Source organism: Trachymyrmex cornetzi, unplaced genomic scaffold (genome assembly GCF_001594075.2).
Source record: "Trachymyrmex cornetzi isolate Tcor2-1 unplaced genomic scaffold, Tcor1.1 scaffold804, whole genome shotgun sequence".
Lineage (NCBI taxonomy): Eukaryota > Metazoa > Arthropoda > Insecta > Hymenoptera > Formicidae > Trachymyrmex > Trachymyrmex cornetzi.
In genome coordinates, this window is record NW_017300141.1 from 1,281 (window position 1) to 6,833 (window position 5,553).

Here is a 5,553-nt window from a genome sequence, read left to right on the forward strand (position 1 = left end):
TCAAAAATAAATCGTGACATTAATACAGTATCGTATATGTTACCTAAATCATCTTTTTTCATATTTTAGCTATATTTTATATTATTATATTTTTTATTTTTTATTTCATATGTATCCCATATGGTAATAAGCGTGCTAAATACCGACATGCGACATATCGACAGGATTCTATTACAGCGCTTCGCCACGATAAAAGGCTGAACTAACAGGCATGGAAAAGTGATATTTTAACGAGTTTTGACGACAAAATTTGTGCACGATGCCATTTCGTTATTATTTGCTGAATTGTGAAAATGTGACTTGTCTCGTACTTATCAAAGTTTTAATTATCGATAAAAACTAAAGTTATCTTGAAATTTTATACGTAAAAGTGTATATTTCATTCGTTTCAACAGCTGTTAAACCGTGTGTTTCTGCCAGAATATAGCCTCACTTTACGAGTCTTTTACGACCATTTACTGACTATCAAGGTAGAAAAGGACAGTTTTCATCGATTTTTACAAGTGTTTTAAAGCGAACCCATCGTTTAATTTCATCCAAATTGTCTCTGTTTACAAATGGCATCGTGCATAAATTAACGTGTCATTCCTCGCTTCTGACGTCACGATTCCAACATGGCCGCCGCGACTACTCAGGGGCCTTAAGAAAATCGGTAGTCTTAGTCATACAAGTTGGCTGTTAGTCAACTTCACCGATTCACTGATAAGACTTAGAACTACCGATTACCGATTCATTGTAGAATCAGCTTAAAAGATTATTTATTTCTATTTGTACTCTATTTTAGAAATATGGCTGAAGGATATTTAGCATGGAATTTACTTATTTTGAAAGAAAGAGTCAGAATTATGGAAAGAAAGGTTGAAAGAAAAGTCTTGCGTGATGCACAAAATCCTTTTGAGCTTCCCTACAATGAATTTCTTGCATATTTTCGAGTTAACAAGGAATTAATTATGGATCTTACGAATATATTACGACCACATTTACAAGCACAACATAATAGCGGCTTAGCTCCAGAAATTCAAGTATTAGCAGCAATAAGATTTTTTGCTAATGGAAGTTACCAAAGACCAGCAAGAAATCAGTGTGAATTACAAATAAGTCAGCCATCTGCCAGCCGTTGTATACGCAAAGTAGCAAGATTAATAAATATGTATTTATTACGAGAACGGCTAAAATTTCCAATGACACAAGTAGAAAGAGCTATTGCACGAAATAAATTTACACAAGCTCCTCAATCATTTCCTGGTGCCATTGGTGCTATAGATTGTACTTATATTAATATTCTTGCACCACCTATACATGAAGAGGCATATGTAAATCATCATGGAAACCATTCATTGAATGTACAAGCAGTAAGATTACATACTACATATATCTTTTATTTACGTGTGTTTGAAAGAATCAAAATTCTTTTAAAAATGAAATGTAAATACATTTTTCTAGATAGTCGATCCAGATTTAAAAATCTTAAATATTAATGTACGATATCCAGGAGCGCGAAATGATGCTTTTATATGGAATGTCTCCAATTAGACGTTTGATGGAGTATTTTTACAACAACGGTGAAACGAGAACTTATTTAATTGATAAAACTTATAATATTTTAATAAAATATCATTTCTTTATATATTTTTATGTAGTTAGTTTTCATTATGTTTTATTTGAAAAATTATTTGAATGTATATAGGAGATGCTGTGTATCTTTTGGAACCTTGGATTATGACACCTTTACAACATTATCCTCAATGAAGTCGGCAACATCATTACAATGAAAAACTATGTAAAGCGCGAAACATTGTTGAAAGATTTTTTGAAGTTCTTAAAGGAACATGGAGGTGTCTGTTATATCAGCGTGTATTAATGTATGCTTCCGAAATTGCTGAACAAATTGTAAATGCATGCGCAGTGTTACACAACATGCGCCTGCACTATCGGCTACCATTGGATGTGGACGAAAATGAAATCTTAAACGCACCTATAAATGTACATGAAGAAGCAGCGGAAGAAGAAGAAATTCACAGAGGTCCTAGAGCTATAGCGCAGCGTATACAAAAACAGATTATGCAAGAATGTTTTTCTCGTTACCGTTATGCATGGGATAATGAAAATAATTGAATTATAATTATATATATTATATTATTATATTTAATATATGATTGTAATAAATAATTTGAATACTATGAATTGCTTTACTGTTATAAACATTAAAAGACCTAATTTATAGTATAGTATTTTTATTAGTATACGAGTTTCAAGTGCTTGGTATAAATTAGGTTAAAATAAAAAAAATTGTAAAATGAAAAAGGATTGAAAGATTAAGATTCAATATAAAAATTGTGTAAAAATTATTTTCAAATAAGTCTAAGTATCAAATATATTATTTTTCAATCTTAAACAATGTATACATAAAGAAACTTATCTTTACATTTTAACACAAAATAAAATACGTATGCATTAGGAAATAGATATCACGTAAGTATTCATTATAACAGTCTATAATCAATCAACTGATTATATAAAACTAATTAAAATACGCATGCATTAGGAAACAAATATTACGTAAGTATTCATTATAACAGTCTTTAGTCAATCAACTGATTGTATAAAACTAATACTACAGTTATTGTGTACTGGTCTGTTTTCAAGTTTCTCAATAGTTTGACTTAATTGAAATATTGCATCTGCTTGAAGTCTCATCGCTTCAGCTAACATCTGTAAAAATACAAAAATAAAGTAAAATGTTTATAATATAAAACTATGATGTTCCTTAAGGCTGAATCCTTATACAGACACCGGCGCTTAAACACCGAGTGCTGATTGGTGGAAAACGGATGGTGGGGGTAAATTACAAGAAAACAGCGCTAAAGCAACAGCGTTGTCATGAGGATTGAGTTTTTCATGGTTTTGTGGTGCTTAAGCACCAAAATGTATGTGCCATCGCAAATATATACTCGGATTTCTTTTACTTTTTCTTGTGGACTATTCTTATGGACGCATTTATTCGACAAATTTGAGCAACTTTGACTTTTAGAACAAAAATATATATTCATATCGAAAAGATTGCCTGCAGTTACAAGTAAGTAATTGATCAATTCTCAAAAATTACGATTTTGAAAGTGGAACTGTATCAAATCAAAAGCTTTATTAAAGGTTTGACAATAATCTAACCTAAAACGTTAAACTTATTAGGCATTCAGACAGTATTGTTAGCATAAAGTACGCGTAATTAACAAAAATATGTACTAGATTGTATTGTATTAGAGATGAATAGGGAGATAGACCGTGTCAAAGAGAGTCTTGACTGCAATAGTTTTTCATTTTTTACATTCTTTTACAACTCTGTAGCAAAGTCGTTCTCTTCTAACTATTGTACATAGGCGCTTCTTACACACGCAACCTCATGATTTTTATGGAATTGTGAGTGAACATGGCTCTGTATGTTATAAAAATGAAAAACTGTTGCAGTCAAGAAATCCTCTGGCATGACATATCTCCCTATTCATGTCTGATTATATGATTTTATACATGTTGAATTTTCTATTTTATTATAAAGGTTGGTTAAGGTTAACAAATACAAGCTAACCGCACACGCAACATAAATTTAGAGAGTAATATAAATTTATACAGTTAATTTTTTGGATTGATTCTAATTATACGTATTGCGTTCTTAAGAAGCCTTTGAAAGAAAGAAGAATCACATATCTTATTTTTATCTAGTTATGGATCCAATTGCTTTTTATCAATATCAAGTACAAGTAGCAATACTTCAATATAAACGAGATTATTACATGTACCATCAGCAAGTGTTGCGACGACGCAAATTACTGGCTGTAACAGCTGCATTATTAAGTATTCTAAAAAAAAGAAAGAAATACAAACGAAAACGCTTTTGGACATCAGAATTATGTCAGAATAGATAAGATTTCGGCGCTTTTTATAAAGTATACCCTATCATTTCACACGATCCAACAATGTTCAAAAATTACTGCCGCATGACCAAAGAACAATTTGATGATTTATTAACACTAATTGCTTCAATAATCACTAAACAGCACGTGATACGGACACCAATCTCACCTAAAGAGCGTCTGTTGTTGACATTAAGGTATTTAACATTTATAATTTTTAAATGTACAAATATAGTCTAGTGCAGATAACTTTTGTAGATAAAAAAATTAATAACAGGCAACGACCGGCTGGAAAATAAAATTAAGGTTGTAACAAAACGAAAAAAAATCTTTAAACGCGAGATAATGTGAAATGGTGAAATGGGGGTGCTGTTTAGGGGTTGAAATCGGTTTTTCTCGACTTGCGGCGAAGGGTGACCTCCTAATGGAAAATGTTCAATACAAAAGTTATAGATAATAAAAAAATCTAAAACTTTTGTATTTGACATTTTTCAACATAACCTCAAATTTTTCAAGAAAATGGCGAAAAACTGATTTTTCAGTTTAAAATTTTTTTCTCATGTAAAAATAATTTAATTTACATGAAATTTTGTGGAAGTATACCTTTTTTTGCCTGGAATAAGCTTGATTTTTTTGGAATTAAAAAAACAAATAGTTTTTGAGATGTTGACACTTTTTTAAAAAACTACCCTCATCTTTCACGGACAACTTTATTGATGTTTTTTTTGTATTTTTATATTTATATGGGGCATTCTTTCTCAAATCAGCCACCCGCCTGCGCATTTTATTTTTAAAGATAAAATTTTTTTCGAAGCGTCAAAATTTCCGCCTAAACCTCAATTTGTTGATGCCGTATGGTGTTTTTTATTTCCTTCTTATGGGTGTGACCATACGTTAAAAATAATGCTCAGTGTTGCGTACGAGGCCCTCGAGTACCCCCGTGACCCCAGCAACCGGCGACGAATAAGCCGCGACAATAACACGAGTGACGAAAGCCCTTTTTTCGCATCTAAGGACTTTTTTTTTAATGATTTAATTAGGATAAAAGATACTCGCGACCTAGATATGTCTTTTAAAAGTTCATGACATCAGCTAAGATTACGTACACGTGTGTACGTGACATCTTTGATTATTGCAACCACTTTCACAGTTGCAACTTATGCATTTTAATAATTCTTGGGGAATTAAGTCGTAATCGTCTGAGAGGTATTTGGGAACAAGTCTACCTACATGTTCCTTCCAGCCCCATTGCTTTGCTTTATTGTTATCGAGTACGTCGTCCAAATAACTTAGCCAAGTTTGCATCTGATAGTAAACTCTGTAGGAGTGTTGTGCAAGAAACAGAAAAATAAATATTTCATTAAATCAATTACGATTTGAGCTTTACCAACAGGCAACGAACAAATCAACTTTTAAATTGGAAAAAATTCCCCCCACTGAAGAAGCTGCAGCAGAACACTCCTACAGAGTTTACTATCAGTTGCAAACTTGGCTAAGTTATTTGGACAACGTACTCGATAACAATAAAGCAAAGCAATGGGGCTGGAAGGAACATGTAGGTAGACTTGTTCCCAAATACCTCTCAGACGATTACGACTTAATTCCCCAAGAATTATTAAAATGCATAAGTTGCAACTGTGAAAGT